At 35.7% G+C, this 12,538-nt stretch overlaps 1 protein-coding gene across 2 annotated transcripts in view; it reads right to left on the reverse strand.

The window, feature by feature from the left end:
- The window catches only part of LOC135222003 (SID1 transmembrane family member 2-like), a 180,884-nt gene extending 178,469 nt beyond the window's left edge, over positions 1-2,415 (reverse strand). Inside the window, exon 1 of one of the 2 annotated variants that reach the window (XM_064260113.1) lies at positions 2,230-2,415. The gene's annotated coding sequence lies outside the window, so the exon portion shown is untranslated. Of the gene's footprint in view, positions 1-1,873 lie in introns of both variants that reach the window. The other variant, XM_064260112.1, reaches the window with a different exon arrangement.
- Between the last annotated feature and the right edge of the window lie 10,123 nt (positions 2,416-12,538).

The following is a 12,538-nucleotide window of genomic DNA, read 5'->3' on the forward strand; positions in this document are numbered from 1 at the left end:
AGTATTTATAGGAAAAAAAAAACAATTTGTCATATGTACACTATTATTCAGGACACCATATATATATATATATATATATATATATATATATATATATATATATATATATATATATATATATATATATATATATATATATATATATATATATAAATGTCAATATTTTCATCAATGTTTCTTCAACCCTTGCGAATAGTCAGTCCTGAATTTTTAGATCAAGATTCAAAAACAGCAGAAAAATAGGAACAGATTTGTGCTTTCCATCCCCTATCATGGATATTTGTTGTAATAAAGCTATTAAGACCTTCTATGAAAAATCGGAAAGAAAAAAAGAAGTGTCCTCTAACACCCTTTGTTTGCCACATTTTATTGGATTTGAGGCTGTACAACTTTTTAAAATTGTTTAATAAAAATGTATCTTGCACATATAATAACGTAAAAAACATGCATATGATAAGTAGCCCCCCCCAAAAAAATTGCAATATTGCATATAATATTCCATGTATGGATTGTGATTTATTTTACTTATGTCAGACCAGCAAAGAATTGAACACCAGAGTAAAACAACACAAATACTCAGTAAGAACACGTCAGACAGGACAGAACAGGTAACAGTCGGTCATCTTGTTTCCTAACCATGCGGCAGTTTGAATCCCACTAAAAATAGTGATTTGTTTGTATGGTGTTTTTGCGTTGCATGGAACCAGTGGTTCAACGGGACCAACGGTTTACGTGACTTCTGAACCACGTCCAGAGTGAACTCTGACGCACTTGTCACTGATAATTCCCCTTTTATATAAGTTATCCCTCAGGTATTGTGAATTGGCTATTAATAATATTTGTGGCTGAATATTTGTGAATATAAAACATACAAATAGGTATAAAAAAAAAATCCTTGTGTGTGTGTATAAACATATATAAATATATACATATATATACATGTAGTATATATATGTGTCACATGCAAAGGTTTCCATCGGTGAACGACCACTTCTCGCAAGACATTTAAATCAATATCAAGCACACATGATGTTGAGCGTGCTTGCAAGTTGTCAAGTTTATCTGGTTTGGTTCATATAATGAGGTCACTAAATACAAACAACCGAGAGCGGGCTAACTACATTATTGGAATTAGCAGGGTTCAAGATCTAATTTTTGCTAAAAAATATAAGTCCATGAAAAGTAGCCAAGTTTAAGCCAGTTTCCCCGACACCCAACGGAAGTCAGTCACTCGCAAATTCGGACTCGTTGCTACACGTGCGTTGTTGCCATTTTCTCCTAGACAGCAAGAGGTGAAGCTTCTATTCTCAATCTAGCCTAAATTATGCACAAATAAGCAAATGACATTTATGGGACTATCATTCTGTGATTAGATCATACTTTCATCTTTAACATGCGACTCAACTACAAAGAAACAGAAAATTCACAAACCAAAAATACTCGTTTCCATTTTTTCAAGTTTCATCTTCGTAAGGATCAAGTTTCATCTTTCTTCTCCATACAAAAGTAATTCGCTTACGTATCCATCTGTTGGATTCAACGCTGAAATTATACTTCTTTCTACCTTATTTTACTTCATAAAACTTGGAGGTAGGCTGATTTACACAACACTATCCTCATATTGATTCGTCAGTTCATCTAACGCCATTTTGGCGGAACTCTGTAGGAAATGCAGTTCGGGGAAAAAGCCCTGCAGTACCTGTTTCCGATAACTTTAGTGCAGTTGACTTTGCTAAATTGTTATACAAATACCTCTTCCTCTCCCTCTACTTCACCTTTCAAACAACGATGACTGGACTTATAATTACTATTCAACCATACACTGGTGGTCCCTTAACCAAAACTGCGTGTAAAAAATAATGTTTATACTTACTTTTATGCATTCCACACTAGCCTATATCTGTGGTCCTCTAAGCTGTAACTGATCACTGAAGAACAATCAACTAAGCATATATTTCAGAAGTGCATTGAACGCTAGTATTTATCACATAGGTGTCTGGTACCAAAAATAATGAGCCTTTTGCAGCTGGTTTGTCACTGTTTTATGAAAAATCCGGGTCAACTCGGGCCCCATTCACATATCATTGCACATTTCAAAGGTGAAGCGTATACGTATATTTACACCAAAACAGTTACCCAGAGGCAACAACCCCCACTGAGACAGACGTTCCCAGAGTCTCCTAGAGACATTTACCCAGAAACACAGACTCACAACAAATGCTACAGCACCTTTTCCTAGACTCCGTCAGAGACGAGAAATCGCCGTGAAGCGTTATCAGCAAATGCACTCTTCAATTAATCTATTGATCAGTAAGTATCAGCTTCGGATATTTAGCGTTTATAATAATCCGCAATCCTTTTGATTACCCTTGCTGTTGATTTAGGAACGTCCGTTATTTTGCACGTGAAAAACAAATGTGAAGATATGTCCTACTTGGCACCTCGGTTGCATCATGACTCGTCACTGGGACGGTGGGATTCCCAGACCACCCGGCTCCCGGGGGCTCTACCAAGGACCCAACACATACAAGTCCGCGAATGCCGCCTGTCCTTTACTTTACCCCCAACAAAGTCAATGCAAAATCCCTATCAACTTTTTTTTTTATTTACTTTATAATCAAATATTTTATGCTATTTAAGTACAATATAAGTCGTTATTTTCTACAAGACGTTCTGTTTCGTAGACGTGGTATGGACATGTAACATGTAGTAGTAGCTAGGCTATGTACTACGTGGTATGAACGTGTACAGTATAGCTTCGCAAGTCTGCAATAGCTGTCATGCAAGATGAAATTACTTACGTTTCCAACAACCTCCCATGAAAGGTAATCGCTGGAAAACTCTTGATGTGCGTATACGTACAGACTGAATTCATTTCTGCATGTTAAATTTGTAGGGCACGAACATTGATTGAATTTGGCGCAAAAACATGATTTATTAGAATTATTTCTTTTGATTAATGTAAAAGAAAATTCGTCACCGCAAATTATGGATTGATTATTAGACAACAATAATCAGTGCAAAAATCACAAATAATTATATTAACTGCTGCTGAATCGGGGATGAACTCTTTGTGCAGGAAACCACTGTAGCTAACCTACCCACTTCTTAGACCACTGTTGCAATCAATAAATTCATCCTAACATGTTTCAGCGTTTTTTCCTTCAGCGCCTGAACTTCACTTCAACTATCACTCACCCCGGTCCAGCCTTGCTCCCCAGACTCGACTTCTTTCAGTTTAGGTAATATTGTATATTTTTTTATACAGTATATAGTAACTGCGTTGTTCTTTCAAGAAATGTTTAATTTTAGTTGAACAGTATGTGAAACTACTGGAAAAAATTCACTGTAACTTTTTTTTCCGCATCTTGCTTCACTTAAAATATTGGTATCGCAATTCCACTACATTCATATACTATATATATTATATAGATATAGTATCTATATATATATATATATATATAAATATATATATATATATGCTCTATTCATTAAAGAAATGCAGGCGCTGATATTGTTTTTGGAACCTGTTGGTTCAAAGGTTTGATACCGGAAACTATCCATGTATGTATTAATTGCCTCCCTTGGAAAATATGCTATGGTTGCCCATGCTTGCTTACCGAAACTCATTTATTAATTTAGATAGCTTTCAAGATAATTTACTTCATATTTGTACGTCTGTTGAATTTGTCACTCATCATCATAGAGGTGATTACTTGCATTTAATATTACCATTAAAGCACTGTAAAGGATAATAATTGAATGTTCTCGAACTTGAAAGATTTCTGGCTCCTTTCCACCCAAGTATGTCATCACCCGGCGCAGGTGACACGCAATCATGCTCATTATCGAGGGATCAACTGTGTTATCGGAGAATTCTTCGATAACGCAGCGTGAAACTCGATAACACAGGCTTTAAGCAATTCGATTATAATCCCGCATCCCCGAAGGAGGCCAGTGTTATTATTCAAGGGGGATCCGCTGCGTCCCTTGGACCCTTCCTGATTGCACAGACTCTATTCTTTTACTTCACCCCGATTCTCTTTTCCTCTCTTCTTCAGTCTCGCATCCAAATTCCCTATTACCTCTCAGAGCAGCTGTGGGGTTGTCTCCCAGTTCCACACTTAGATCCTTGCATCCATCTCCATTATTTCCTGGTTCTCTTTAGCGTGCTGTCCAACCACTCCAACCTTCTCTTTTCACTGGAAGGCCTAAGATGCCTCAGTGCTCGGCACGACACCCTAATTATTTTTATAAATACCAGTCACCATCCTTCGTTTTTGTTTCCTGTCTTTGTTTAATCAAGGCCGATTTTATCATCTGACTTTTGTATCGACAGTTGCTGCTATAAATTATACGTGACAAATTCCAGTTTATTCTGTGATTATGGTTATTTGTATGGTTGAAAACAGCTGAGTTCTGTTCATACCTAACTGACCGTTAGTATGGAGAAGTGATTTTCCTGTAAATCCGATGTAAGATTGGTGCACAGTCCAGGCATGGGATTTTGTATACTCCTGTGTGAATGAGGATAGTCTTTTGTTGGACGTTAATCAAGGATTTGTCTAAGGTATTTGGGTAGGTAAAGGCAAAAAGGTTAGATTTTCTTTGAGTCTGGGTAACTGTCCTAATCCTGTCCAGGAGTGGAATTTTTATTTTTTTGTTGGGTGTCTCTCTGGTCTTGTCTTGAGGGGGTCGATAGAGAATTACGTTTGCTTTATGAATTGCTTTCTCAGTTACATGGTCAGGATACCTTAAAGACAAAAGCTGCTTACGAATTAGTTCAAATTCCTCTTCCAGGAAATCTGGTGAACATATTCGTAAGGCTCTTAAACCTGCTGGTCTGTTAATTTGTTATAACATCTAATCTGTTCCGGGTCAAAATAGACCCGACTCATGAATTCTCACAGTTCTTCGCCATACAAAGCACTTTATTCATTACTTTGCATGCCCAAGGTCTACTACAAGGAAGGGACTGTCAATCAGACCCCACACCTAGCCCTCCCAGCCACCCTACCTTATTGAAAACTAGGATTTAGTAACAATTATTGCGTTTGGATATTCCAACTCTATGCTGTTTTTGGCAGATGGAACAAACTATTGTTACGTTGTTGTCCTCTTTGCACATATAATAACACCGTCTCTTTACAGCTCTTTCCTGAGATTGAGAATGGACAGTACTTATAGTTGGTCTTGCTATTTCAGGAGCTTGCCGGACATTTGGCGTCCTAAGCAAAGATACCCTTGAGGTTGTACTAGCATTGTATGCAGACTCATCCACAGTGTTATCAAACAAGGCCATAGTCGATCTGTTTGTCTGATGCTTTGACCTATAAGTTACCATAAGTTTGTAGCACAGTATTAAGTTCACCAATCTGCATCACATGCTAGCCAAATCTTTATCCCATATCTATCAGGTTTTGATTGAATGTACTGCCTAAATGGGCAATTTTCTCCAAAAGGAACCAGTTGCTCATCTATAGTAACAGTTGATGATATATCATACAACAGAGGGAGTCTCTCCACCCAAGTATCCCAAATATCTGTATTAGGAGCAAGCTTGTCCTTGGCCCTCCTTAGTGCTCTGGTTTCTTTATCATCAAATCTAATTAACCTAGAATATTTCAAAAACGTTTCTAAAGACATTGTAGCTCGAAATATAGGACGCCCATGTGTCATCCCAAAGAGACTCCATAACACTTACAAACTCCTGCTAGAAGCTGTAATCCATAAAATGCTTTTAGATCATCTAGCTAATGATATTTCCTGTATTCAATACACAAATTACATTCTTTGTTTTCCATTTCCAAAATTATATTGAATATTGTTGGATTGATGAAAAATTCAAATATAGAAAGTATATCAAATATTCTTAATGCTGAATATCGAGTGATACCGGGAGTTTGAACAATGATATTTTTTGTGCTTGTCCTACTCGATGGCTTATTTGCTGAGAGAGCAAACCATATGATATTTCCATTTTTATATATGAAACTTATACTGGAAGACGGCTGTTCACCTGCATAGTCAGTATCAATATTTCGCTTTTCAGATGTGAAATTTAGAGTAGATGACTGCTGTTCTTCATCTTCATAGTCAGCATCATCACTTTCTGAATAATATATAATCACTTTTTTCATCAACATTATCCCGACCAACAAACTTGACTACAGGAAAGAAACTCCTGGAACGCTAAATAAATTGTTTGTCATTGTGTCCAAAAAATGTGACATTGAATTTTACCTGGTAATACTCTGATAGTTCAATATGATGCTGTGCATTACTCTTACACATCTTTTCCCTGAATCATCATGGTTCAAAGAAAACAATGCTACAATAAGTGAAAGACTGGCTTATCCATGGTTGATGAACTTCACTAGGGAATATTTCTGAACCTTTCACTTCTCACTACATTCACCTTGTAAACATAAGAAAACGATTTTCTACTGATATAACACATGAATACAAAGTTTTGAATGGGTTACTTCAATAATAACAACATTTTTATTTTAGTCAGCGAATAACTCCGACCAAATATAGAAAAAAGTAGGTATAGGTCATTTTTGACCAAAACATACTAGATGTTACTTTTTTTGCCACACATTATCTACTGGGCATAAATTTACCAAACTTAGGGAACATAATACCCTCCTAAAGTCAGGAAAAGTCAAGGAGGATAAAGCTTCGATCTTATGAAATGAGAGAGAGATGCTAAAGTAGAATCGCTTTGGGTCAAAAAAAAGACTCCTAACAGAACAGTCTAAGAATGGGTTGGCTTTCTGTATTTGTTAAGTTTGTATTCTGTCGTGTCTCTAATTATTAACACATCAAGAAAATGAATTTTGTCGTCTGTTTCCATTCAACTTTAAATTTGATGCTAGGCACAAATGCATTTAAGTTTGAAAGGAATTCATTGAAATTGCCCCATCTATTATCCCAAAATGTTAGAATGGGAAACAGGCAACAAAATTCCTTTTCTTGATGTTTTAATAATTAGAGACACGGCAGAATACAAATTTATCATATACAGAAAACCAACGTTCTCACTTTCATAAATTCACTACTTTAGCTATTATGACATTCCTATCAAGATAGGCGTAGCTAGCAACCTATTCTTAAGAGCCTTACAAATTTGTTCCCCAGATTTCCTGGAAAAGGAATTTGAACTAATTCTAAGCAGCTTTCGTCTTTAAGGTATCCTGACCATATAAATGAGAAAGTGATTCATAAAGCAAACGTAATTTTCTACAGACTCCCTCAAGATAAGACCAGAGAGACAGCCAACAATAAAATAAAAATTCTACACCTGGATAGGATTTAGACGGTGACCCAGACTCAAAGAAAATCTAACCCTTTTGCCTTTACCTACAAAATAGCCAAATCCTTGATTAACGTCCAACAAAAGATGATCCCCATTCACACAGGAGTATACGAAATCCCATGCCTGGCTGTGACCAATCTTACATCGGTTTTACAGGAAAATCACTTCCCCACAACATAAACGATCATTTTGGTATGGACAACTCGGTTATTTCCAACCATATAAATAACCATAACCACAGAATAACTGGAATTTGTCACGTATAATTCATAGCAGCAACTGTCGATACAAAAGTCAAAGGATAGAGTCGGCCTTGATTAAACAAAGGCAGGTAATGAACATCTCAAAGGGTGCATGGGATTCGGATGTCATAGACATATTCTTCCTTCAACCAACACATAAGATGATTAAAGAGGAATTATCAGTGGGAGTGACCTAAAATGGTTGAACTGTGGATGGATCTCTTAGGATAAATACTCCCTTTTCTGTAACTATTCTCATTCTTTACCTACCTGAAGAGGGAGACAGCATTCTCTGATATATAGTATTTTCTTTCTATATATACGGCTTTTACGACACACACACACACATATATAATATATATATATATATATAGATATATATATATATATATATATATATATATATATGTGTGTGTGTGTGTGTGTGTGTGTGTGTGTCGTAAAAGCCGTATTACGACTGAATTACGATCAGGTCTCCATGTTTGCTCACACTGTTGCCGAGTTTTACAACGTCCGCCGAGTGATTGCGATAACTAGCTGCTGCAGTTAGTAGTATCGGTTGAGCCATGACAACTGTCAAAAGTCTCTATGTCATGCCAATGTACGAGAGAGTGTGTGACTGTTCTTTTCGACTGACGTAATGTGATTACGGCAGACATAATTAGCTATTTCGGCGTACAGTGTCCATTATGACATACGTGATGTACTTGAACAACCCCTCTAATTGTACGGAGCGAGTGCGCATCACCACATTGCGACACGTGCATTTCCATATATTAGGAATTCAAGTTTTTCAGTATTTTTAATATACTCTTAGGCACAAATATATACATTAACCAGACAAACAAAAAAACAACCTTAAACGATAGTATATATATATATATATATATATATATATATATATATATATATATATATATATATATATATATATATATATATATACATATATATATATATATATATATATATATATATATATATTATATAATATATATATATATATGTATATTTCTGACATTTTTTCAGGGCTTTCACCGGTTTTTTTTTTAATTGCAAACAATCACCATTTATTAGAATGTTCTGAAGTATAATAAAATGTAAAAACATTTCTATTTTAAGTAAAAATTCTATTTTAGATTTTCAGTGTTCAGTGTTCTCTCTCTCTCTCTCGTTTCTCTATTATTCGTTTTTCTCTCTCTTTTTTTATATTTATGTTATTCCTAACTGACATCCTCCTGGGTATCATACAATATATGGATAAATATGACACTGAATACAACTCACAAACAAATGTGCTGGGTAATAAAATATAAATATTTTAGAAGTAAACATTTTATTGTGATATACCAAGTTACTTCAATTTAATTTTATAAAGTATGTAAAGTAATGTTCTGTTGCTTTCTTCTTTTATGTCGCTGAATCGTGCCAATCAACGGAGCTTACAAGGGAGTTAAAATAAACACGAAGGTGATCTCGTTGAGCCTTACTAGCCATGATTCCTCTCTGACGGCTTGGGGTACTAGTCAGGCTCGGTAAAACTTCGTCACACCTCCAGTGACCAGGTGTGGCACCATGTGTCACTGAGTCTTATTGATCTACCTCATTCGTGGTATTGATGAGGTTATCTCTTTAAAATGGAGTTGTGCAACCCACAACTGGCCAACATCACGGACTCGATACAGTCATGCCGAAGATGTATAGGGGTGTGAAACACTGAATCTGAGACCAATGGAAAATTTTGATTTAATTAGTATTAGATGGTGTACAAAAGGTATTTCATGTTAAATATTTATTATTCCTGTAGAAAAGAAATGGTATACAAAAGGTGTTTCATGTTAAAACGCTTACTAACAAGTAGACCAAATAAAGACAGTATAATAATTGCTAACATTATCTACCTGTTTGCTAGTATGCCAAAGGCACCTTCCGGTGTACGACTTAATCTGTTCAGTCGGTAATTAAAGATGGCCTTATGGGCTGTCAGATTTTGTGCAGGGTATGGTTTTATCATAGGGCGAGACCTGTTCAACAATTCCATTGAAAAGCTCCTCTGTAATCCTGGTAAAGTTCTGGTACAGTCCTGGAGTTTTAATTGCTAATTCTGTCTTCAAGTTTTCGTAGTAACCTTTCTCCTCTCTTCTTTGTAAGTAGGGCCGCATCCAGGATCTCATTCTTTGTCATTTTTGCTTCTTGTGCTTTCGTTCCTCCAGCATTTTCATTACTCTTAACAATGACAAGGCATAGTAATGATCCAACATGGCCAGAGCTAATTCAGGATCATCTAAGTTGTCTAATATCGGGTTCAGATATTTCCGGGTCTTCAAAACTTCTTGTTTGTCCATCTTGTGCCTCTGTCAGCAACTGGAACGGGAATGGCTGCCAAATTCCCACCACCTGCTTATACGTACGTATATATATATACACAATGAACCCTCATATTCACGTACTCCGAATTCGTGTACTCACATATTCACGGATTTTTCTCTGGAACTTATACCCCCACTATTTGCAGAAAATTCGTCTATTCTCGTTATTTTTTATTAGAAATATTCACAAATTCCTGTTTTTTTTATCAATTTCATCAAAAAATGCACTTTTTGTGATAAAACTATTTAAAAAACCAGGTATTAACATTTTTAGTGGGTTTTTCTTAAGTTTTAACTAACAAAATAGGGGTTTCAACATTTCACGGATTCTAACTATGGGGGTCTGGTACACAACCCCTGTGATTACAGGAGACCACTGTATTCCAACACGTCACGACAGTTCATGTACATCGTAATATTTTTGACTGTGTATTAAGTGTCATAATAGATGGTACGAAGGAACAATAAATACGCTGTCTATATATATATAAAAAAAAAAAAACAGCAAAATGCAGACTAAAAACAGAAGTGAGGTTACAGCCACACTTCTGGCCGAAGATAATAGAATATAGAAATTCTAAAATGTCGAGGTCTGTAGCAAACTGAGCAGAGTTTAAAACAGAAAAATAATCAGTATGTAAAGGGCGAACAGCCTCCATGCTGTGTTCTCTAACTGTACTGTAACTAGGTCTTAAAAGATAATTGCCTGAATAAAATGACCTACCAAGGTCCATCACAACCACTACACTGCTATTTAAGATCAGATTAGACTGAAGGCTTGTTGGTATAGGGTCTTTAATTTTAACGACATTTCCTAATCTATTTTGTAGAGTGAAATATATTTTTATATCCAGCTGAGGGTAACCAATGGACAAAATAAAAATTAATTGCTTATTTAAGTTGTAACTATGAGTTCCAGTAAAAGTTAAAGGTGAATAAATAACAGGTTTCTTTACATTAGCAGTAGTTTTGTGTTGTTTGTTTACATTTAACTGTGACAGTTGTTTACCAATACGTATGTGTATTCACATAATTCAACAGATAGGCATTGTTTTTTTTTAAAGTGACATATATATATATGGGGATACAATCCACAATGAAGTAAATTCCTCTTGTAGTTTAAAATATATATTTCTTGTATAGGATTAAAGCTTTCGACCATCAACTGTGGTCTTGTTCACTAAAGTGTGATATGTCACCTCAAGGAACTAACAAGTAAGAGCACAAACATTTGAAAAAAAACAATGGTTACCTAACCGTTGTTTTTTCAAATGTTTGTGCTCTTACTTGTTAGTTCCTTGAGGTGACATATCACACTTTAGTGAACAAGACCACAGTTGATGGTCGAAAGCTTTAATCCTATACAAGAAATATATATTTTAAACTACAAGAGGAATTTACTTCATTGTGGATTGTATCCCCATTTACTTAGAGGTATGACATAGTACCTGGCTTCTGCATATATATATATATAAATAATATAATATATATATAATATATATATATATATATATATATATAGATATATATATATATATATATATATATATATATATATAATACACACCCACACCGGGTGTTTTGAAATTAGAGCCCCTCTCCACAGAACAAATGGAAAGTTATGAAGTTTTCTGCTATAGCCTATCTCCAAGTACATATCTCAAGTTTCTATTAAGCTATTTTTCATTTAACATTTCTTGTATTTTCAGACTGAGTGACGGAGTTAGATACAGCCATGACTAATGACTCGGAGGAAATCGGATGGATTGACCAAATCCGGGCTATAATCTTCAGAGAGGCCAGGGATGCTGACGCATCCTTTTATTTCACGTTCCTGGATAACTAAATACATTAATTACGAAAATTGGCACTTGAGCTAGAAACAAAAATGGGAAAGAAGAGAAGTTATACTGCTGTATATCGTGAGTTGAAAAAATCTGGTATCAAGTCATTTCATGTTATCAGCAAGCCCAACATCACTCAGCAACAGAGAGAAGTTCGTGCATGGTTTTGTGGTTCACATCTTAAAGATTGGGATGAAGCTGACCTTCTCCATGTTGCTACATTAGATGAACTCTTTATTTACACAGTCAGGAAGCCAAATCATAAAAATAACATCATTTGGGCTGCAAAGTTGGATGATATCAGTGATGACGTGCACTATCACTAAGTTGTGAAATTTCCGGAATGTTTGGGAATTTTTCTCTGTTTCACAGCCAAACAATTTATGTGCTCTCTGTTGAAGAAGTCACATTTTTGCATGATAAGGCATCATGTTTCAAGGCTCTTCAGACACAGGAGCTGCTTTGAAACAGTGGTATCGATTTCTTCTCGTCAAGTGAATTTCCAGGTAGCTCCCCTGACCCTAATGTGTTTGAAAACATTGGTAGTATCTTAAAGGATGTGTTGAAGCGCGCATAGTTAACTATGATGGTATACCAAGCCTCGATGACCTGCGAAGAGAGGTGACGGAAGTGCTCAGGGAAATGGATTTTGAGTCTCGGCTTTTTTGTGATTTGCTGAAATCATACCCCTCAAGAATGCAGGCTGTGGTACAGGCAGATGGAGGCAACACAAATTATTAAATACTCAAGAGAGAAACTTAA

Source organism: Macrobrachium nipponense, chromosome 3 (genome assembly GCF_015104395.2).
Source record: "Macrobrachium nipponense isolate FS-2020 chromosome 3, ASM1510439v2, whole genome shotgun sequence".
NCBI lineage: Eukaryota > Metazoa > Arthropoda > Malacostraca > Decapoda > Palaemonidae > Macrobrachium > Macrobrachium nipponense.